The following is a 25,486-nucleotide window of genomic DNA, read 5'->3' as shown; positions in this document are numbered from 1 at the left end:
TGAGATGGGAGAACCAGGTCATTCATGTTTTAGGTGGGATTCTTTCAACAACTGGGAGGTTGGAATAAGGCCCAAATCATGGATTCTATTATTCTATAGTTAATTGCAGGCCTTGTGTATGAAAAAAAATTATATGGGAACTATTTCTCTTTGTGTTTTTCTCCTTAACTTCTCAGAGATAGAACTAATTTAAAAGGACAACAATTCAGCAATGGGAATAAATGGCATTTTTTTTACATAGTTGTAATAACTGGGGCTCTGACTGGAAGGATTGGAAGCAAGCCACTGGAAAAAGAACCCCTATTTCAGTGCCAGTTAAGGGGAAGCCAAGTAGCCAGACGCCTTAGTTAAAAACAATGGGCTGACCTTGAGTTCTCTTGAGAAACTGGGGATTATAAGATTTGTATTGGCAAAGTCTTTCTATGACGTCATTCTTCCACTAAAATGTATTGGGCCCTTGCTTTGCCCTGTTCATTGGGGACTTTACTGTGTGTCAATATCATCTTTTGCAATCAGCTAATTTATTAGTTATCATTTTAATGTGCTCCCATTAAATATTAAAAGATTCTAATGAATAGTAAGATTCTCAGTTTCCTCTTCCTTAAAATGAAGAGGATGTACTAGAATGATCTATAAGTTTCCTTCTGATTCTGAAATTCTTTGATTCCATGATGTTCTCTAAAATCTCTACTCCTTGGATTAACTCAGTATGCTGTGTGTCTGCCCAGTGGTGTTTTAGGTGCTTTCCTGTGTTAGAAGGTAGGCATATATTGCTCTTATTTATAGCCAAAGAAGCTGAGACTTGGACAGATTAATATGTCCAAAATCACACACAACAAGAGGAAGGTTAGGAGAAACTAAATTTGCCTGTGTAAATCTTTCTATCTATTATAGAGTTCTATACTATAGTGATGAGCATTAATAGCTTTTAGTGAATTATATTGAGAATGCCATTCTTTGTTTAACAGTAAAATTACTGTTCAGCTTGGAAGTATTGATCATTGTATTGGAGATCTGGGAACAAAATGTTGTAACCATGGTCCAGTTTCCTCCCTTCCCATTAAGAGTTTGCTTGTTTTTTCTTTCTGGTAGGGCATGTGAGGGGGAAAAGCAAAATGGAAAAGAAATCTATTTGAAAAGTTATGGAAGTATTTCGATTTTTCTTCTATTTAATTAAGTCTTTTTCATTGGTTATATTCTGGATGATTTACTTTTCTTCCCTGTGACTTATTTATTTTATAACTGGAAATTTGTACCTCTTAATCCCCTTCACTTATTTCACCTTTTTAGGTTTTCTTTTCTCCATAAGTTTAATGTCACTTTGTTTGTTTATTCCAACATTACTTAAGGCAAGAAGAAAATTCACTCTCACTTTTAAAGTTCCGTTTTTATATGAAAGGACAGGCACCTGCTTTGCTTTCAAAATTCATCTGAGCTCAGGATGCCTTTGAAATTGGGTATTTTATGGCTATGAAGGTTGTTTGAGAATTCTGGACATTCAGGATTCAATTAGTGCATTTGAACTCTTATCCAATGTTAGGAAACAGGCTATTTCCATTTGCATGGCTTCTGAATACTCATAGAAATTGTATGAAATTAGATTTCCTTCTCAGACATGGATTGTTATATCTCCATTCATTTTTATCAGCTGTGTGGTCCTCTTAACTGAAAATGTCACTTAACGTGTTTTTGCAATAAAACCCCACAACTCTACTTATTTTAAAATAAACAGGCCAATTATGTGGAGTATGGTTCTTTGTAATGCACAAAAAATCAGGAATGTGGGGCTGTCAATGTTATAAATTCTTCATGTTTAGGCTCAAACATCTGTCAGGACTTTGAATTGTCTGAACATTCTATACTAACCAACATGACTGAAGAGTTTGTGCTGCCATGTGCTCAGAATTAAAACATGGAGGGGGGAACGTTAGATTAGTTATTCTAGAACCTGAGGAATTCAGTATGTAGATCTGCTTTTGCTTCGTTTTTTTTTCCTTTTGCCTTTATTTTAAAATATTTTAATGAAAGTTTTCCCCACTCGGTTTCCACTATATACTTGTACAAGTGAACTTTGAGGTGTGTGTGTGTGTGTGTGTGTGTGTGTGTGTGTGCATGTGTGAGTGTGTGTGTGGTGTGTTGCATGTGCATGTGACAGTTTTATTGGGAGCAATGTGGGGCAGGTAGGACAGTTAGCAAAGTGGCTAGGCAAATAGGCTTTAAAGTTAGATAATTTTTGGATACGAATACTTCATTTTTGTCTACTGTAAAATGGAGTAATAAAATTACCTATATCATAATGTCTTATGAAGGTTAAGATAATTAATGCATGTAAAGTGCATAGTATAATGCTTGGAACATAGCAAACACCTATGTTTATATAATTAAATGGAAATGTTAGTGAATCTTCTTTATCAATAGTCATCATCATCATTATCATCATAATAAACATCAGCATCACCTTTGTTATCTTATTTTAAAATACAAAAGAGCTTTGAAATTCTTCAAATCCTTCAGAAATAAATCTTTCATATTTATTTTCTAATAGATATTTATTGCATTAATAATAAATTAAGAAGTGTATGAGTGTGCATATCAGTATTAGTGTATGAGAATATTTGAGTATGTTTGTGTGTTTTAGTAGATCCAAGTTTTGAAAACTCTATTTGCTCTTATTAGACTTCACTTAAATTAATTGCTTTATCCATTGAACTAATGCCTGGTATTAACACAGAATAATTCCTGTCTACCCTTTTAAATATACAGATACACTATTGAATATGTTGTTACAGTGAATATTAAAATAATGACTAATACACGAGGGGCCAATTTACAGGAGCCCTTAATCATGGCTTCCTACAACTGGGCTCCTGTTGGAAATATATAATTATAGATCAGTAATTGTATCTAATTGAACACTGGAAAACTGAGTGTAGGCTGATAGAAACCAGCCCCCAAGCTCTTATCAGTATAGATTTTAAGAAATTAACATTATCCTGGGTATAATCTTGCTTTATCTTTGTCTTTTCTCCTCCAGTTCTCTTGACTTGCCATCCACAACCAAAAATTCATAATGGCCAAAATGCTCAGTAAACAACTGCTTTCTCCCCACTGGTTGGAACTTATATTCAATATCCATTGTCAGGTGATTCAGAATGGCATCTGTTGGAGGACAGTTTACAAAAATCACACAGTCTTTCTTTCTGTTACAAGGTAATAAGCATATGACTGATTTCTCTTTATTTCATGTGACAGCTAAAAGGAAATGTGAGATATCTCAAGTAGCAAAATATTAAACACTCACAGTCAGAATACAAACATTTGCTTATGGTATATGTAGAAGTGTTGCTGTGAACACATCATATAATAAACTGAAAACAAACATGGTCAAAACTTATTCTCACACCAAAGTGCTAATTGATAACTTGGTAGAGTGGAAAGAGCTTGCAGATCACCATTGGAGATCTGGATTCTAGAATTGGTTCTAGCAGCCAGGTGATTAACTGTCACCTTCTTGGGAGTCTCATTTCCTTATTTAAAAAGCAAGAGTTTGGTTGCTAGATAATCTCTGCAGTTCTTTAAAAATGCTATAGCTTGCCTGTGGCATTTTTCCAGTATTTACAATTTTATATAAATACGGTGCTTAGTTTGTGATTCCTTCCTTCCTTCCTTCCTTCCTTCCTTCCTTCCTTCCTTCCTTCCTTCCTTCCTCCCTCCCTCCCTCCCTTCCTCCCTTCCTCCCTTCCTTCCTTCCTTCCTTCCTCCCTTCCTCCCTTCCTTCCTTCCTTCCTTCCTTCCTTCCTTCCTTCCTTTTTTCCTTCCTTCCTTCCTTTCTTCCTTCCTTCCTTCCTTCCTTCCTTCCTTCCTTCCTTCCTTCCTTCTTTCCTTCCTTCCTTCCTTTCCTTCCTACCTTCTTTCCTTTCTTCCTTTGTCTCTTCCTCCCTCCCTCCCCTCTTTACTTTCTTCTACTCACTTTCTTCAAACACAACAATTGAGCATATACTATGTGTCAAGCCTAGCAAAAGGCTAGGATTTACAGAGTGGACATTTTAAAAATTATATAAATAAAAAATAGTTTTAGGTTCGTATGGAAATGAAATTCATAGCATGTGAGAGTTTGTAACCAGGAACCTAACTTGCTCTATGGTGGACGGATAAGAATAATGGTTTCAGCAGATGACATTTGAGCTTGACTGTGGAAGAGGAGTTAGCTAAGGGAGTGGGATGAAATGCAAGTGTTCTTATTAGAGGGAAATCATATATTATATGAAGGCCCTGAGGCAGGGAAAGTAAGGGTCAGTGGGAAGCCGAAAGAGACTGGAAATAAAAGAGCCAGGAGGAGAGTGGCTGATTAGGTCAAACTAGGAATTCTTATCTTTATACTCAGAACAATGAACAGCAATTACATGATCTTCAAAAAGTTTGCATTTGAAATATAATATTTCAAACATATTGGAAGTTATAGAATGTAATAAACAAAGATCTATGTATTGACCACAGAATTTTATTAAATTTGGACATTTTGCCCTAATTTTCTTGTTTTAGAGTAATGTAACACTGTAGATGTACTTATAAAAACCTTTAAACATACCTTGTTGATTTCACTGTCTCCTCAGAGATAATCATTCTATAGCATTTGTATCCACAATTCACTTTCAGGCTTTTTTTTTTTTTTTTTTTTTTTTATTTTTGGGACAGAGAGAGACAGAGCATGAACGGGGGAGGGGCAGAGAGAGAGGGAGACACAGAATCGGAAACAGGCTCCAGGCTCTGAGCCATCAGCCCAGAGCCCGACGCGGGGCTCGAACTCACGGACCGCGAGATCGTGACCTGGCTGAAGTCGGACGCTCAACCGACTGCGCCACCCAGGCGCCCCAACTTTCAGGCTTTTAACATTCTCACTGAAACTTTACATATAGCCATAAATAATATGTAATATGGTTTTGTAAGGTTTGTAAGGTCATTTACTGCTAATGATATTTTAGTGTGTGACAATACCATTAATATACCATTATTTATTTATGCATGTTCCAATTAATAGACATTTAGGAATTTTCCTATTTTTTTTGGCTGATACAATGCTGCTAAGAATATCTTTTTTTAAAAATTTAATTTATTTTTTTTTAATTTGTATTCAAGTTAGTTAGCATATAGTGCAACAATGATTTCAGGAGTAGATTCCTTAATGCCCCTTACCCATTTAGCCTATCCCCCCTCCCACAACCCCTCCAGTAACCCTCTGTTTATTCTCCATATTTAAGAGTCTCTTATGTTTTTGTCCCTCCCCTTGTTTTTATATTATTTTTGTTTCCCTTCCCTTATGTTCATCTGTTTTGCATCTTAAAGTCCTTATATGAGTGAAGTCACATGATATTTGTCTTTCTCTAATTTCGCTTAGCATAATGCCCTCTAGTTCCATCCATGTAGTTGCAAATGGCAAGATTTCATTCTTTTTGATTGCTGAGTAATACTCCATTTGTGTGTGTGTGTGTGTGTGTGTGTGTGTGTGTGTGTGTGTGTGTGTATACACATACATACCACCACATCTTCTTTATCCATTCATCCATCGATGGACATTTGGGCTCTTTCCATACTTTGGCTATTGTTGATAGTGCTGCTATAAACATTGGGGTGCATGTGCCCATTCAAAACAGCATACCTGTATCCCTTGGATAAATACCTAGTAGGGCAATTGATGGGTTGTAAGGTAGTTCTATTTTTAATTCTTTGAGGAACCTCCATACTATTTTCCAGAGTGACTGCACCAGTTTGCATTCCCACCAGCAGCACAAAAGAGATCCTCTTTCTCCGCATCCTCGCCAATATCTGTTGTTGCCTGAGTTGTTAATGTTAGCCATTCTGACAGGTGTCAGGTGGTATCTCATTGTGGTTTTGACTTGTATTTCCCTGATGATGAGTGATGTTGAGCATTTTTTCATATGTCAGTTCGCCATCTGGATGTCTTCTTTGGAGAAGTTTCTATTCATGTCTTTTGCCCATTTCTTCACTGCATTATTTGATTTTGGGTGTTGAGTTTGATAAGTTCTTTATAGATTTTGGATACTAACCCTTTATCTGATATGTCATTTGCAAGTATCTTCTCCCATTCTGTCAGTTGCCTTTTAGTTTTGCTGATTGTTTCCTTCGTTGTGTAGGAGATTTTTATTTTGATGAGGTCCCAATAGTTCATTTGTGCTTTTGTTTCCTTGCCTCCAGAGACGTGTTGAGCAAGAAGGCTTCCTGCCTTACATTCAGGTCTTTCACCCATTTTGAGTTTACTTTTGTGTATGGTATAAGAAAGTGGTCCAAGTTCATTCTTCTGCATGTCGCTGTCCAGTTTTTCCAGCACCATTTGCTGAAGAGACTATCTTTATTGCGTTGAATATTCTTTCCGCTTTGTCAAAGATTAGCTGGCCATATGTTTGTGGGTCCATTTCTGGGTTCTCTACTCTGTTTCAATGATCTGAGTGTCTGTTCTTGTGACAGTACCATATTGTCTTGATGATTATAGCTTTGTAATACAGCTTGAAGTCTGGGATTGTGATGCCTCCTGCTTAGGTTTTCTTTCTCAAGATTGCTTTGGCTATTTGGGGTTTTTTCTGGTTCCATACAAATTTTAGGATTGTTTTTGTTCTAGGTTTGTGAAGAATGCTAGTGTTATTTTGATAGGTATTTCATTGAATATGGAGATTTCTTTGGGTAGTACTGACATTTTAACAATATTTGTTCTTCCTATCCAGGAGCATGGAATCTTTTTCCATTTTTTTTGTGTCTTCTTCAATTTCTTTCATAAATTTTCTATAGTTTTCAGTGTATATATTTTTCACCTCTTTGGTCAGATTTATTTCTAGGTATTTTATGGTTTTTGGTACCATTGTAAATGGGGTCAATTCCTTGATTTCTCTTTCTCTCGCTTCATTGTTGGTGTATAGGAATGCAACCGATTTCTGTGCATTGATTTTATATCCTGACTTTGCTGAATTCATGGATCACTTACAGCAGTTTTTTTGGTGGAAACTTTTGGGTTTTCCTATAGAGTATCATGTCATCTGCAAAGAGTGAATGTTTGACCTCTTCCTGGTTGATTTGGATGCCTTTTACTTCTTTGTGTTGTCTGATTGCTTAGGCTAAGACTTCCACTACCATGTTGAATAACAGTGGTGAGAGTGGACATCTCTGTCTTGTTCCTGACCTTAGGGGAAAAGCTCTCAGTTTTTCCTCATTGAGGGTGACATTAGCATTGGGTCTTTCATATATGGCTTTTATGATCTCGAGGTATGCTCCTTCTATCCCTACTTTCTTGAGGGCTTTTATCAAGAAAAGATGCTGTATTTTGTCAAATGCTTTCTCTGTATCTATTGAGAGGATCATATGGTTCTTGTCCTTTCTTTTATTGATGTGATGAATCACGTTAATTGTTTTGCAGATATTGAACCAGCCCTGCATCCCAGGTATAAATCCCACTTGGTTGTGGTGAATAATTTAATGTGTTGTTGGATCCAGTTGGCTAATATCTTGTTGAGGGTTTTTGCATCCATGTTCATCAGAGAAATTGGTCTATAGTTCTCCTTTTTAGTGGGTCTCTTTCTGGTTTTGGAATCAAGGTAATGCTGGCCTCATAGAAGTTTTCCTTCCATTTCTATTTTTTGGAACAGCTTCAAGAGAATAGCTGTTAACTCTTCCTTAAATGTTTGGTAGAATTCTCCTGGAAAGACATCTGGCCCTGAACTCTTGTTTTGGGAAGTTTTGGTAACTAATTTGATTTCTTTACTGGTTATGGGCCTGTTCAAATTTTCTATTTCTTCCTGTTTCAATTTTGGTAGTTTGTGTTTCTAGGAATGTGTCCTTTTCTTCCAGATTGCCCATTTTATTGGCATATAATTGCTCATAATATTCTCTTATTGTTTGTATTTCTGCTGTGTTGGTTGTGATCTCTCCTCTTTCATTCTTGATTTTCTTTATTTGAGTCCTTTCCTTTTCTTTTTGATCAAACTGGCTAGGTGTTTATCAATTTTGTTAATTCTTTCAAAGAACCAGCTTCTGGTTTCATTCATCTGTTCTACTGTTTTGTTTTGTTTTGATAGCATTGATTTCTGGTCTAGTCTTTATTATTTCCTGTCTTCTGCTGGTTTTGGGCTTTAGTTGCTGTTCTTTTTCCAGATCTTTAAGGTGTAATGTTAGGTTGTGTATCTGAGAACTTTCTTCATTCTGTAGGAAGGCTTGGATTGTTATGTACTTCCCTCCTATAACCACCTTTGCTGTGTCCCAGAGGTTTTGGTCTGCAGTGTTATCCTTTTCATTCGCTTCCATGTACTTTTTAATATCCTCTTTAACTTCTTGGTTATCCCATTCATTCTTTAGTAGGATGTTCTTTAGTCTCCAAGTATTTGTTATCTTTCCAATTTTTTTCTTGTGGTTGATTTTGAGTTTCACAGTGTTGTGGTCCGAAAATATGCATGGTATGATCTCAATCTTTTTGTACTTGTTGAAGGCTGATTTGTGTTCCAGTATGTAATCTATTCTGGAGAACATTCCACGTGTACTGGAGAAGAATGTATATTCTGCTGCGTTAGGATGAAATGTTCTGAATATATCTGTTAAGTCCATGTGGTCCAGTGTGTCATTCAAAGCCATTGTTTCCTTGATGATTTTCTGTTTAGATGATCTGTCCATTGCTGTATGTGGGGTGTTGAAGTCCCCTACTATTATCGTTGTTATCAATGAGTTTCTGTACGTTTGTGATTAATTGATTTATATATTTGAGTGGTTCCACATTTGGAGCATAAATGTTTACAATTGTTAGGTCTTCTTGGTGGATAGATCCCTTAATTGTGATATAATGTCCTTCTTCATCTCTTGTTACAGTCTTTATTTTAAAATCTAGATTGTCTGATATAAGTATGGCTACTCCAGCTTTCTTTGTCGATCTTTAGCATGATAGATGGTTCTCTACCCTCTTACTTTCAATCTGAAGGTGTCTTTAGATCTAAAGTGGGTCTCTTGTAAACAACATGTAAATGGATCTTGTTTTCTTATCCATTCTGTTACTGTATGTCTTTTGCTTGGAGCATTTAGTCCATTGAAATTTAGAGTGAGTACTAAAAGATATTAGTTTATTGCCATTATGTTTCTTGCAGAGTTGGAGTTTCTGGTGGTGTTCTTTGGTCCTTTATAGTCTTGTTGCTTTTTTTTTTTTCTTCATCTTTTCTCCCCTCATAGAGTCCCCCTTAAAATTTCTTTCATGGCTGGTTTAGTGGTCACAAACTCCTTTAATTTTTGTTTGTCTGAGAAACTTTTTATATCTCCTTCTATTTTGAATGACAGCCTTGCTGAATAAAGAATTCTTGGCTGCATATTTTTCCGATTCAGCACATTGGATATATCCTTATACTCCTTTCTGGTCTGCCAAGTTTCTGTGGATAGGTCTGCTGCAAACCTGCTCTGTCTTCCCTTGTAGGTTAAGGACTTTTTTCCCTTGCTGCTTTCATGGTTCTTTCCTTGCCTGAGTATTTTGTGAATTTGACTATGATATGCCTTGTTGATGGTTGGTTTTTGTTGAATATTATGGGAGTCCTCTGTGCTTCCTGGATTTTGATGTCTGTGTCTTTCCACTGGTTAGTAAAGTTTTCCACTATGATTTGCTCACATTGCCCTTCTACCCTTATTTCTCTCTCTTCCTCTTCTGAGACCACTATGATTCTGATATTCCTTTTTAATGAGTCACTGATTTCTCTAATTATTAAATCATGCTCTATTCCCTTAGTCTCCCTCTTTTTTTTCTGCTTCATTATTCTCCAGAAGTTTGTCCTTTATACTGCTGATTCACTGCTCTGCCTCATCCATCCTTGTCTCCATGGCAGTCATTTGATATTGCAGCTCAGTTATAGAATTTTTTAATTTCATACTGACTAGCTTTTACTTCTTTTATCTCTACAGAAAGGGATTCTAATCTATTTTCAACTCGAGCTAGTATTCTTATTATAGTGATTCTAAATTCTGGTTCAGACATTTTGCTTGTATCTGTTAAGTCCCTGGCTGTCGTTTCTTTGTGCTCTTTCTTTTGGGGTGAATTTCTGCTGTGTTCTGTGGTTCAGGTTGTGCAGATTGTTGTGTGAATCCTCAAATCAGTTTTATAGCTGTTAGGATGGTTTAATGTCAAGCTGTACTTCATGAACATGAGATGCAAAAAACTTCCATGCTGTTCTGCCATTTTGGCTCCTCCCCCCAAGAATATTCTTGTATATGGCTTATCATATAAACAGGAGGTTTTTTTTAAAGGAAATATGCCTAGAAGTAGAATTGTTGAATTGAACAATAATGCTACTTTCAACAAATTACTTTTCATTGTCTATTTTTCAATCTCGATATATACAATGGTTTAACAGTAAGTCTTGGTATGTTATATAGCATGTACTTGTTCTAGTTCTTTAAATTTATCTTTCATATGAATTAAAAGATCAACTTGTCAGTGATTTGCCTTTTCCTGTCCTTTGTTCATGCTTCTTACTATGTGTTTTTTTCTTCTTGAGTTTTCTGCACCTATGGATTCTAATCCTTTATAGATTGTATGCATAGTAAATAACCTCTCCAATTCAGTGATTTATTTTATTCATTGACTTTTCACTCTTGTTCTTGATGTTTCTTGATATGCAGTAAATTTTAACCTTTAGTTTACTTAAAATGTTGCATAGTTTCATTATGGGTTGTGTTTTTCATTGTCCAAATTAAGGAATAATTTCTCAAGGTGCTGAAAATGAATTTATTATATTATTGTCAAAAGTTTCAAAGTTTGACTTTTCACTTATATCTGTTTTTTTATTATTTTTTTAACGTTTATTTATTTTTGAGACAGAGATAGAGACAGAGCATGAATGGGGGAGGAGCAGAGAGAGAGGGAGACACAGAATTGGAAGCAGGCTACAGGCTCTGAGCCATCAGCCCAGAGCCCGACGTGGGGCTCGAACTCATGGACCGCGAGATCGTGAGATCGTGACCTGAGCTGAAGTCGGACGCTTAACCGACTGAGCCACCCAGGCGCCCCCACTTATATCTTTAATAGAGCTAGAATTCATTTTTGTGTGTAGATATAATTCTACTCGATTTTCATATGAATAATTCATTGTTCTAACACCATTAGAGTTTTCCAACTTTTTCCTTACTGACTTCTATTATTGCTTTTGTCATATACTTGGTTTTCAAAATGTGTGGTCTTCTTTTGCACTCTTTGTTGCATTCCATTAGTGTATTTTTGGATCTCACTGCTATACAGTATATAACAGAACTTTATAAAAATCTTGCATGGTAAGTAATTATTCCAGTTTTTTAAATTTGCTATCCATATGAATCTAAGGATCAGCTTGTCAATGAAAAACACTCTTGGACTGTTAACCACAATTGTTTTGACTTTATAGATTAAACTATTTATAGATTAGTTTTTGGAGATACGATATTTTTAATTTTTTCAGGGATGAATTTTTGCATCCATAAATATTGTTGCTTCCTCATTGATTCCATACCCCTTGTATGTCCACTAAGAATTTTTTTTATACAGTTCTTATAAATTTCTTGTCAGATTAATACCAAGTACTTATAATTTTCAAGGCATTGTAAGGTTAACCAAAGCAGGAATATAATGGAAGGAAGTTAACAGTTGGAATAGGGCAATAGCCCTAGATGAGTGTTTCATTTTTAGGCAAACTGGGGAGGGGGCAGGATTCTCTGCCATGTGGGACAGCTAAAATTCAAGAATATCTATAGTATTTCTGACATGAAGAAAGAGAAGCTGAAGTCTATGGAGAGTTAAGGAGGATTTATAGAAAGGAGAGAGCCCACGAGGGAATCCCCAGATTCTCTGTGGAGACTGTCCAAATCTTGCCTGATTTTTGATCCAAATGTACCTGAGACAGAGTTTGAGAAGCTCAGCTAAAGATGAAAGAAATGAACTGAGATTTGAGTTGCCATTTAAGCCACAGAGTTTTCAGCTTCAGTCCAACTGTCTTATTTGCTTTGTAAACAAGTAAAAGCAATCCAAACTCTTAAGAGGACTGTAACAGAATTCAGAGTCTTCGTAACATAATATTCACAATGTCCAGGATACAACAATATTATTCAAATTTGAAGACATAGGAAAATGTGAGCCATTTTCTAGGGAAAGAAAATAAACAAATACCAATCTCCAGATTTTGGGATTATCAGGCAAAGCTTATGAGGCAGAAATTATAAAAATCTTCAATGGTGTAAAAGAAAATATGTTAATAATGGACAAAGAGAAAAATCTCAGCAGAAAAGTAAGAACTATGAAATATGAAAATCCTAGACCTACTGAGAAATAAAATATATGAACTACAAAAAAAATCACTGGATAGGCTTAGCAATTGAATGCAGATGATAGAAGAAATCATTTAGCTTAAAATTGATCAATATAAATTATCTAATATGAAGAACAGAGAGAAAAAAGCTTGGAAAAAATGAACAGAGCCCCAGAGAATATAAAATAATACCACAGATCTAACACATGCATAATTGGAGATCCACAAGTATAGGAGAGAGATAATGGACAGAAAAAATTACTTAAGAAATAATGGCAAAATTTTTTTCCAAATTTTGTGGAAGATAAATTTATACATTCAAGAAGCTCAGTATATCCCGAGTAGAATAAGTAGACAAAAACATGCCAAAGAACATCATAGCCAAACTGAAAAAAAAAAGAGGAAGGGAAAGTCTTGAAAACAGAGAAAAATGATACAATATATAATTGGAAGTAGTTATTGAAATGACCATTGACTTCTCATCAAATAATGGAGTTCAGAAGTCAATAAAATAACATATTTAAAGTGCTAAAAGAAAAAGAAGAAAAACGCTGCCAACCCAGAATTCTACATCTAAATAAAATATTCTGAAATAGTAATAATAATACATAAATAAACATTTTAAGATTAAAAAACTAAAAAGTTTATTGCCAGCCAACCTGGCGATGCTTACAAGAAATGCTTCAGTTACAAGAGACGCTGAAGGAAGTTTGTCATGCTTAAGGGAAATGATCCAGTTCTTTAGGAGGAAATTAAGAACACCAGAAATGGTTATAAAACAGTTTCATTTAAAACACTGTATTTTCATTTTAATTTCTTTAAAGTACATATTCTTATTTAAGGCATAAATTATAACAATGTGGTGTTTACAAAAATGTGTGGATATGTATGAAAACTATAGCATGAAAGCTAGAGAGGGTGGCAAACCTACCTATACCATTGTAAAATTTCCGTATTATGTATGAGGGCTACAGTATTAGCTATAGTCTTTTGGATTCCCTCTGTGGAAGGTCATAGCATCTACAAATAAAGGAAAATTTTGTCTTTTCATCTAATTTTCATGTTTGCCTTTTTTCCCCCTGTTCTCTTGATTTGAAGGGAACATTTAGTGTAATGTTGAATACAAATGGTGATAACTGGAAACTTTAAAAAACTCCATGACTTGAGTAAGATTTTTCTAAAGTTTTACCATGAAGTGTAATATTAATATTGTTATTAGTAAGTTATTTAGTTTAATAATTTTCCTAATTATTTGTAGTTTCAAATACAATTTGATAATGAAAAGGTGTTGAATTTTATCAAATGCCTTTCCTTATTGACTTGACAATTTTCCCTTGTAATCTCTATTTTGTATTGTATTTCTTAAGTTGAAATATCATTTAAATACTTGTATCTCTCTTTGTCTTGGCAATAGTTATATTATTATACCATATAATATTTTCTTAAGCATTTAAATTTGACTTGCTTTGTAAAAATTAATTTTTAAAGGTATTTGCAACATTGCTCCTGTCTCTTTTGACATTGATATTTACCAAATGGGTACCTTTTTATTCTCATCTAACTTTGAAACAGTAAAAGAGAAATTATTTGTTGCATAAAAGTTTGGTAACACTCAACCTCTAGAAGATCTGATAAGTTTTGAGATAGAGGTTTGATTACTAATTTAATTTTAAAATGAATTATTGATTTATTCAGTTATCTATTTCTTCTAGTTAATATTGGTAATTTTTAATGTTTTAAAAGTTAGTTAAGTTTTCAAATTTATTTTTATAAAATAGTTTATTGAATTATCTCAATTTTACATATTTCTATGCCTACAATCATGGCTTCTTTTTATTCTTAATATTATTAATTTGTATTTTCTCTTTTTTCTTAACCAGACTTATGGGTGATTTGTCTATTTTATTATCTTTGTCAAAGAACCAGCTTTCTTTCCTTTCCATTTTCTTTTTTAGATGTATTCTTTCCCACCACACGTCTAGATTGAATATTTAACTCATGTATGTTTGATCTTAATTTTTAAAATTAATACAGTTAACACCTTAATTATATAATTAAATATCCTTATGGCTTCATCTCATAAGTTTTTTATGCAGTTAATTCACTATTGTTCAGTTCTAAACATTACCGATTTCTCTTGTGAATTCTTGTTTCAACTATAAGTTCCTTTTGTGAGCACTTAAAAGTTTCAAATTACACTTTTTTTGGTGTTATGTTTTAATTTTCATATATAACTTAATTGCATTTTGGTAAAAAAAAATGTGGTTTATAGAGTACTAAATCTTTGATTTTCATTGAGACTTCTTTTGTGACCAAAAAATCATCATTAGAAAATAATGATGTAAAAAGAATATATGTAGCCATTTCTTTGGGTGCAGAATTATATATAGTTCTAGTCCTTTCTATCCCACTTCTATGTATCCTTATCCATTTTTCCTTAATTTTTCCCTAGTATTAAAATTGTAATAAGTTTGTTTTTAAATAATATATTTGCATGCCATATTATTTATTTCTGTATTTTAAACTTACAGTTTCTTTATTTTCTTTTTCTTTTTTTTTTAGGTCGTCTCTTGAAAGTAGCATATGGTGGGAGTTATTAAGCAACACAGTTAATCTCTATCTTTTAATGGATGGGTGAATCCTTTTCAATTTTTATTATTACTGATATAGTTTTAACAACCTTTTAAAAATTTTTTTAGACTATCACTCCTTATCAGCTTTTTCTACTCCATTAGATTGATAAAGTTTTACAGATTCCCCCTTTTATTTATTTATTTTTAATTTTTAATGTTTATTTTTATTTTTGAGAGAGCATGAGCTGGGAAGGGGCAGAGAGAGAGGGAGACACAGAATCTGAAGCAGGATCCAGGCTCTGAGCTGTCAACACAGAGCCCGACGTGGGGCTTGAACTCACGAACCGTGAGATCATGACTTGAGCCTAACTTGGATACATAACTGACTGAGCCACCCAGGTGCCCCAGATTCTCCCTGTTAAGTCTTTATAGATTTAGAAGCTACACATTTCTTTTAAGTTTTTATTTTACTTTATTATTTTTTCAAATTTAAGTTTTTGTTTTAATTCCAGTCAGTTAACATTGTATTATATTAATTTTTGGGTGCACAATGGAGTAATTCAACAGTTCCAAACAACACCTGGTGCTGATCACAATCTCACTCCTTAATCCTCATCACCTTTTTCACCCATCCCCACACCCACCTCCCTCTGGTAACCATCAGTTTGTTCTCTATAGTTAGTCTGTTTCTTGATTTCTCTCTCTCTCTCTCCTCTTTTTCTCTTTGCTGTTTGTTTTGCTTCTTAAATTATCCATTTGAGTGAAACTATATGGTATTTGTCTTTCTCTGACTTATTTCACTTAACATTATACTCTCTAGCTCCATTCATGTCATTGCAAATGGCCAGATTTCATTCTTTCATTCTTTGTTTTTTATGACTGAATAATATTCTAGTGTGTGTGTGTGTGTGTGTGTGTGTGTGTGTGTGTGTATCTTCTTTATCCATTCATCAGTTGATGGACACTTGGGCTGCTTCCATATCTTGGCTATTGTAAATAATGTTGCTATAAACATAGGTGTGTATGCCTCCCTTTGAATTTTGTTTTCTTTTTTCTTTTTGTATTTTGGGGTAAATACCAAGTAGTGTGATTGCTGGATCATAGGGTACTTGGGTAATTCTATTTTTAACTTTCTGAAGAAATTCCATATTTTTTTCCACAGTGGCTGCACTAGTTTGCATTCCCATCAACAGTGAAAGTGTACCTTTTTCTCCACATTCTCACCAACATCTGTTGTTTTTTGCATTGTTGATTTTAGCCACTCTGACAGGTTTGAGGTAATATCTAATTATAGCTTTAATTTGCATTTCCCTGATGGTAAGTGATGGTGAACATCTTTTCATATGTCTGTTGGTCCCCTATATGTCTTCTTTGGAGAGTTGTCTGTTTATGTCTTCTGCCCATTTTTTAAATTAGATTATTTGATTTTGGGGTGTTGAGTTGTACCAGTTCTTTGTATATTTTGGATACTAGCCATTTATTATATATGTTATCTCCAAATAACTTCTCCCATTCCATAGGTTGCCTTTTAGTTTTGTTGGTTGTTTCTCTTGTTGTGAAGATGATTTTATTTTGATGTAGTTCATAGTTCACTTTTGCTTTTGTTTCCACTGCCTCAGGAGACATATCTAGAAAAAAGTTGCTACTGCTAATGTCAAAGAGGTTACTGCCTGTGCTCTCTTCTAGCATTTTTATTGTTTAAGGTCTCACATTTAGGTCTTCAATCCATCCTGATTTGTTTTTGTGTATAGCACAAGAAAGTGGTCCAATTTATTTCTTTTGCATATGGTTGTTCCAGTTTTCTTAACACCATTTGTTGAAGAGACAGTCTTTTTTGCATTGGATATTCCTTCTTGCTTTGTTGAAAATTCATTGACCTTATAGTCATGGGTTTATTTCTGTGTTTTCTATTCTGTTCCTTGATCTATGCATCTATTTTTGTGCCAGTAGCATTCTATTGATTACTACAGCTTTGTAATACAACTTGAAGTCTGGAATTGTGATTCCTCCAGCTTTGCTTTTCTTTTTCAAGATTGCTTTGGCTATTTGGGGTCTTTTGTGTTTCCATACAATTTTAGAATTGTTTGTTCTAGCTCTATGAAAAATGTTGTTGGTATTGTGAGAGGGATTGCATTAAATGTGTACATTCTTTGAGTAGTATAGACATTTTAGCAATATTTGTTCTTTGAGTACATGCGTATGGCATGCTTTTCCATTTATTTGTGTCATCTTCAATTTCTTTCATCAGTGTTTTACAGTTTTCAGAAACCAGACCTTTCACATCTTGGGTTACAGTTACTCCTAGGTATCTAATTATTTTTGGTGCAATTGTAAATGGGATTGTTTTCTTAATTTCACTTTCTGCTGCTTCCTTATCAGTGTATAGAAATGCAATGGATTTCTGTATATTGATTTTGTATCCTGAGATTTTCCTGAATTTGTTTTCAGTTCTAGTAGGGTTTTTTTGGTGGAGTTTTTCAGGCTTTCTATACATAGTATCATATCATCTGCAAGTAATGAAAATTTTATTCTCTCTTACTGATTTGGATGCCTTTTTTTTTTATTGTTGTCTGATTGCTATGGCTAGCTTCCAGTACTATGTTGAATAAAAGTGGTGAGAGTGGACATTCTTGTCTTTGTTCCTGACCCTAGGGGAAAACTGTCAGTTTTTCCCAATTTAGGATAATGTTTGCTGTGGGTTTTTCATATATGGCCTTTATTTTGTTGAGGTGTGTTCCCTCTAAACATATTTAGTTGAGGGTTTTTTATCATGAATGGTTCTTGTACTCTGTCAAATATCTTTTCTGTGTTTATTGAAGTGATCATATGGTTCTTATCCTTTCTTATCTTGATGTAATGCATCACATCGATTTATTTTTGAATATTGAACCACCATTGCAGCCCAGGAATAAATCCCACTTGATTGTGTTAAATAAATATTTTAATGTATTGTTGAATTCTGTTTGCTAGTATTTTTTCGAGGATTTTTGCATCTATGTTCATAAGAGTTATTGGTCTGTAGTTCTCTTTTTCTGTTGTATCTATATTTGGTTTTGTTGTCAGAGTGATCCTGGCTTCATATAATGAATCTGAAAGTTTTCCTTCAACTTTTATTTTTTGGAAAAGTTTAAGAAGAGTAGATATTAACTCTTCTCTGAATGTTTGGTAGAATTCACCTGTGAGGCCATTTAGTCTTAAACTTTAGTTTGTTGCTTTTTGATTACTGATTCAACATTTTTTGCTGGTTATCTGTCTCTTCAAAGTTTCTCTTTCTTCCTATATCAGTTTTGGTAGGTCATATGTTTACAGGAATTTGGTAGGTCATATGTTTCCAGGAATTCCAGGAATTTCCAGAAATTTCCATTTCTTTTAGGTTGTCCACTTCATTGGCATATAATTTTTCATAATGTTCTCATAATTGTTTTTATTTCTCTGGTGTTGCCGGTTATTTCTCCTCTCTCATTAGGGATTTTGTTTATTTGAGCCCTTTCTCTTTTGTTCTTGATATGTGTGGCTAGAGGTTTATTGATTTTACTGAGTTTTTCAAAGAACCAACTCCTGGTTTCATTGATGAGTTCTATTTTTTGTTTGTTTGTTTCTATGTCATTTATTTTTTTTATTATTTTTTAATTTTTTAAATGTTTATTTATTTTTGAGAGAGAGAGACAGAGCGTGAGTTGGGGAAGAGCAGAGAGAGACAGAGACATAGAATTTGAAACAGGCTCCAGGCCCTGACCTGTCAGCACAGAGCCTGATGCAGGGTTCAAACTCACAAACCTGAGATCATGACCTGAGCTGAAGCCAGATGCTTAACTGGCTGAGCCACCCAAGCATCCCTTTAGTTTCTATGTCATTTATATATCCTCTAATCTTTATTATTTCCTTCCATCTGATGGTTTTAGATTTTTTTTTTTTTTTGGTTTTTTTCTAGCTCCTTTAGGTGTAAATTTAGGTTGTTATTTGAGATTTTTCTTGTTTCTTGAGGTAGTACTGTGTTGCTGTAAACTTCCCTCTTAGAACCACTTTTGCTGAATCCCAAAGGTTTTGGATGGTTGTGTTGTCATTTTCATTTGTTTCCATATAGTTTTTAATTTCTTCTTTGATTTCCTGGTTGAACCGTTCATTGTTTTGTAACAAATTATTTAATCTCCATGTATTTGTGGTCTTTCCAGATCTTTTCTTGTGGTTAACTTCTAGTTTCAAAGTGTTGTGGTCAAGGGAAGATTCATGGTATGACTTTGATATTCTTGAATTTGTTGAGGCTTGTTTTGTGGGATAATACATGATCTATTCTGGGTAATGTTTTGTGTGCATTGAATCAATGTGTATTCTGCTGTTTTAGGATGGACTATTCTGAATATATCTGTTAAATCCATCTAATCCAGTGTGTCATTTGAAGCCATTGTTTCCTTGTTGATTTTCTATTTAGATGATCTCTCTATTGATGTAAGTGGGATGTTACAGTCCCCTAATATCATTGTATTATTATCAATTAGTTCCTTTATGCTTGTTATTAACTGTTTTATATATTTGGGTGCTCTTATGTTGGGTGCATAAATATTTAGAATTTTTATATCTTCTTGTTGGATTATCTCCTTTATTATTATGTAGAGTCCTTCTTTATCTCTTGTTACAGTCTGTTTTAAATTCTATTTTGTCTGATGTAAGTATTGCTATTCTGGCTTTCTTTGACAGCCATTTGCATGATAGATATTTCTTCATCACTTTCAAACTATAGGTATCTTTACACCTAAAATGAATTTCTCATAGGCAGCATATAGATGGATTTGGTTTCTTATCCATTCTCTTACCCTATGTCTTTTGATTGGAGAATTTAGTCTATTTATATTCAAAGTAATTATTGATAGAAATGTGTTTGTTGTCATTTTATTATTTGTTTTATGGTTGTTTCTGAACATTTTCTGTGATCCATTCTTATCTTTACCTCTTTCATGGTTTGCTGATTTTCTTTAGTAATATATTTGTGTTTCTTTCCCTTTATTCTTTGTATATTTATTAGTGTTTTTGATATATGGTTGCCATTAAGTTTGTATATAACTTCTGCACATAGCAGTCTTTTTTTTTTTTTTTTTTTTTTTTTACACATAGCCGTCTATATTAAGTTGATGGTCATTTCAGTTTGAACCCATTCTTTTCTCTTTTCCTCCCCATGTTTTAGCTGTATGTTTTTACATACAATATCATTTTTTATGAATTCCTTGACTGATTTTTGACAGAAGTATTTATTTTTACTGATTTTGTGATTCTCTCTCTCTCTTTTAACTTTTGTCATTTCTACCTTTATACTGTCACATTTGGTCTTTCTTTTCCACTCAGAGTTCACTTTAGTATTTCTTGCAGGGCTGGCTTAGTGTCATGATTTCCTTTAATTTTTGTTTATCTGGGAAACTCTTTATCTCTCCTTATATTCTGAATAATAGCCTTGCTGGATAGAATATTCTTGGCTGCAGACTTTTCCCATTCAACACTTTGAATATATCATGACACTCCCTTCTGGCTTGCAAAATTTTTGTTGAAAAATCTCTTATGGGTTTTCCCTTGTAAGTTACTTTATTCTTTGTTTAAAAAAATTTACATTTATTTATTTTTGAGAGACAGAGAGAGATAGAGCACAAGTCAGGGAGGGGCAGAGAGAGAAGGAGACACAGAATCTGAAGCAGGCTGCAGGCTCTGAACTGTCAGCACAGAGTCCAATGCAGGGCTTGAACCCATGAACCATGAGATCATGACCTGAGCTGAAGTTAGATGCTTAACCAACTGAGCCACCCAGGTGTCCCTATTCTTTTGTCTGGTTTTAAAAAATTTGTTTATCACTATAATTTACCAATTTAACTACAGTATGTCTTGGTTGTGTCTGCTTTTGTTGATCTTGATGGGAGTTCTTTGTGCCTCCTAGATCTGGATATGTGTTTCCTTCCCTAGATTAGGGAAGTTTTCAGCTATTATTTCTTCAAATAAATTTTCTGTCCCCTTTTGTTTATCATTTTGGGTCTTGTATAATAAAAAAGTTATTAGAGTTGATAGAGTCACTGAGTTCCCCATGTCTGTTCTTGTGTTGCATAATCCTTTTCCTCTCTTGTGCTAAGCTTGATTACTTTCCATTACTTTGTCTCCCAGGTCCATAATTCATTCCTCTGCTTGTTGCATCCTGCTGCTTTTTCTATCAAGCATGTTTCTCATTTCATTAATCCAGCTCTTTATCTCTTATATATTATTCCTTATCTCTGTTTTAAGAGTCTCAGTCATGCCTTCACTCTTTTCTCAATTTCAGTGAGTATTCTTATGATCATTGCTTTACATTTTTTTTTTTAACCAGGAATGTTACTTATATCTGTTTTGCCTAAATCTCTGGCCATGTCCATGACCTGTTCTTTCATTTGGGATAAATTTCTCTGTCTTCATGTTTTGTCTGCTTCTCTGTGTCTGTTTCTTTGTGTTGGGAAAGTCAGCTATGTCTTCTGCTCTTGAAAGTAGTGAGTTTATGAAGAAGAGGTCCTGGAGTGCGTTGCAGTACAGTGTCCCCTGTTCACCAGAACCTGCCAGTTCAGGAGAGTATCCTGTGTGTGTTGCTTATACCCTGCTGTTGTGTCTGAGTTACTTTTCCTTTTAGTGCAATTGTCTGCACTGACTTTCTGTCTGTTGTGTGCTGTACTTGCTCTCTGTGGTTTTAATAGAACATATCCAGGCAAGTTTTGGGGTGGTGTGCTCACCAGGAACTTGAAGCAGGTTGGCACTATTAGCAAATTTGTACTGGGCCACTAGTCCTATAACAGATTCTCCAAAGTGATGTGGTGACTGGGGGATGTGCACCCAGGTGACCAGAGGCATGAGGTTCAGTGTGGTGCAAGGTGATGGCTGAGTGTGGCTGGGACCAGGTGGTTGGTCACCATGCAGAGTCTGATGCAGCACCTGTTGGCAGCTGTGCATCTGATGCCAGGTGGGATGCACAGGCAACTTCAACAAAAATTTTCTTGAGCCCATGGCTAAGACTAGTAGACTTGGAGTGGACAATTCTTCAGGAAAACTCATGGGCATAGTGTGCTGTTAGTAGGTTAGGTACCAAGTGTCTCTGCAGTGCCACGTCCTGCAGTAGCTCTGTGTTTATGTTGGGGGCAGGGGTAGAGGAGGAAAATGGTCCTGCCAGTTCCCTCATTTTCAAGGAAGTTCCCGAACACACTCTGAAATCAGTATGAATATATCTGTCTCCTGTTTGCCCCTGACATTATGCATACTGCCCTTTTTACGTTGCCTTTCTGTACAGTCTGCTATCTCTTTAGGGGCAGAGACCTGGCTATCATTTGCCCTCCTGGCTTACTCAGTGCTGAGTCAGCTGACTTTTAAAGCTCCAGGCTCCAAGTCCAACTAGTTTTAAAAACTCACAGAATTCAGCCCCTCTGACTTTTAAAGCCCAGGGGATTAGTCTGCCCTCTGTGAGTTTCCTGGTGTGAGGGCCCATTTCTCTGCCCTATCCAGGTGGACAGCTTCCCCCCTCTTGCAGGAAGCCTCTCCATGCTTTTCTGATCTTCCTAAACTTTTAGATGCAGCTTCTTCTCTATATTTAGTTGTGGAATTTGTTCTGCTACTCTTTGGATCAGTCTCTGGTTTATTGATATAAATGTGGGTTGGAGTGAGGTCAGAGTCTCCTTACTCTGCCCTCTTCCCAAGTTCCATCTTGGAAGCTACACATTTGGTTTCTATTCTTTAATCAGTTATTCTTAACTTGTAAACCAACATCTTTTTAGTTATAAATTTTTCTAACATAGCATTTCTATCCTGCCTCTGAATGTGACGTGGTCCTTAGCACGTATAAACTATCCATAAAATATTCTATCCATCTTGTCTTTGTTTCTTGTTTCCTTTAAAAACAATGTTTTTTTTCTGTTTAATATTTGTATTTACCAAAACATTTTATCTTTTTCTCTGGTCACCTTTCAGTTTTCCTTCATTTTTCCACATTTCACTTACCCTTTTTCCCCCTTTTCTTGAATTAATCATTTAATATTTTTTATTAATTAAAAAATATTTTTAAATGAGGGTCTGTCGGTACTTAACTCTTAATTTTTCTATGTCTTGAATCTTGAATTATAGTTTATCTGGGTATGAAATTTGAGGTTGAGATTTACTAATTTTTCTCAAGTTGAAGATATAATTTCATTGTCTCTGTCATCTATTGTTGTTGAGAAGTTCCACTGTAATTTTAAATGTAATTCCTTTATGATAATCTGTCTTCTCTCTTGTAGCTGTAAACATTTTCTTTTTATTCTTCATGTTCTTCAGAGTTTTACTCTGATGTTTCTGGGAATGGCTTTACCATTATTTACCCTGATTGGTATGTGGAATGTACTTTCCACCTGAAGATTAGTCTGAAGTCTTTCTTCAAATTTGAACAATTTTAAATTCTGGATAGTGCTTCCACTTCCTTGTCTGAGAACTTCTGTTGGGTATTTAGAGCTGCTCAAGTCATTCTCTGTGTATCTCAATTGCATAAAATCTCTCTGTGGTACATTCCTTGCAATGCACCACTTCTCTATGTCAGGGCTGGAAATATCTCATTTACTGAGTTTTTTTCAACTCTGTGCTTTTATATTATTCATTTATTTCTATTCAAAGTTTTTTCAGTCTTTTAAAATGGAAGTTATTCATTTATCTTATTGGACAAGTCAAATATCTATTTTAAAGTTTGGCACATGACTCCCACAAACTTAGTTTCCTATGGGACATATTCATGTTCTGAACGTTGATTTTGTTGGCTGTCTATCTCAGTATTAGATTTCTTCCTCTGTTTTGGAATTTTGCTTTGCAGGCTTATTTTGTGTGGGAGGCTTTTGTTTTTGTTTTTCTTTTTTCTGTTTCCTTTTGTGCTTACCCCTCCTAGGCCAGTGGTTTTGTGGCTCCCTTTGCCCAGCTGCTCAGGACTCCCTGCTCTAAACCTGGCTTTAGAGGACTCCTGTCCCACAGTGGTACTGGGGACAGTATCATGGCTTACTTCCTGACTTGACTGGGGACTTCATTTCTATGTTCTGTTTTTTTCTGGACTTGTAGCTTACTAAAAATTCGAGCCCCCAGGGGATGGTTAGCTACAAATTTTAGTTTCTTTACTTTCTTTTTTGAACAATATTGGGAGTGGGGGTGGGAGTTGTTAAGTAATTCTAGCCTGGATCCCTATTTTTGAGTGGAGGAATTTTATCCTCTTTACCCCACTGGACCCAAACTGTAGGCTGCTATGGCCTCCTTCTAGAATGGGCATCCTACAGGCCCTGGCCTCAGCAGAGCAAGAAAAACTTGTGTTTCTCTTATGTTTCTGGATAATATAGAGATTTATCCTGTTTTTAGATCCTCATTAATGCCTTTAGTTTTCTATTTTTCTATATTATCTATTTCTTATCTGTGTTTGGATTGAGAGAGGTGTGTCCCATTAATGGGTCTTAATTAGGGAATCAATGGATAGACTTATGTTTTAAAAAGAGCCTTTCGGTCATTGTGTAAAACAGTTTGAGGGCCACAGCTGGAAGGCAGGGAGGCAGGTTATATGGCTATTTTATAGTTCAAGTGAGGTGACCTTAACTTGGACTTGGGGGATAGCAGTGGAAACAAGAGAAGGTCATTGATGCAATTTACATATAGCTGCTAGAAACCACAGGCGTTTTTCATCAAATGAAATGGAGTAGTGTCTCCCTCCAGATATTCCTATGTTGGTATTGCAAATTCCCACGAGAGCTTTTCCAGGTGTTACCCCTCTCATTTTGCTATTACATTGTTTTTTAATTCTTCACTTTTTATTTTTAAATATCCCTTCCACATCCTTCCTCTTCACTGTTTTTCTATCCCACATCCCATTCCAGTGCTCACAGTTGCCAGCAGAGTCCAGGGTATGTGTTCAGGAAGAGGACCTGGGCAGGGGTCAGACTGGGGAGGGGCCCTAGGCGGCTACTGAGTCTCTTCTCCTGGGCTTGGGAGGGTTGTGAGATTCTTCTCAGCCTCCCAGCCCCTCCTTCCATACCACCTCCAAGCTTCCTCTACTGTCTAAAGTCAAGTGGGCTTCTGAGCTGCTGCTGAAGGCAGGGGTGGCTCACAAGCACAGAAGAGAAACTTTCTAGAGGCTCTTCCTCCCTATTCTCAATCTTTATAAAGGCTCCCTATTTGAATAATGGCGAATTTCTCTCTTTCAATGTGATCCCAATTTCCTATTCAAATGTCTTCCTAAAGAAATCTATCCTGTATGAACTCTATCCCCATCCAATGGCTTCAAAGCAGCTACAGCTGTTGCATTTGGGGAGGGGTAAAATGTAGAGGTAGGTGAATCCTGTGTAAAATTAAATTGTGGCAACAAAGGACCCAAAACCATTTACATCTGTTTATAGACTCTGAGAAAGGATGAACTAAGTAGGGGGGAAATTTAGTACAAAAAGCTGGCATTACATTGTCCCTTCTAATTTACTACAACATCCCAAGTATTTACCAGGTCTTTCAGATCAATCCCTTGTTTTGGACTGGCTTTGGTAAGTTAAACTAGTAAGCATTTAGTAGAGTGATAGGAGATCTAATTATTTCTCATGAAATCTGGGGAACTGGTTAGGTAATAAATAA

This window comes from Puma concolor, chromosome B4 (genome assembly GCF_028749965.1).
Source record: "Puma concolor isolate L17-30 chromosome B4, mPumCon1.1.hap2, whole genome shotgun sequence".
NCBI lineage: Eukaryota > Metazoa > Chordata > Mammalia > Carnivora > Felidae > Puma > Puma concolor.
The sequence above is the reverse complement of the archived record's forward strand: the minus strand, read 5'-3'. Positions refer to the sequence as shown.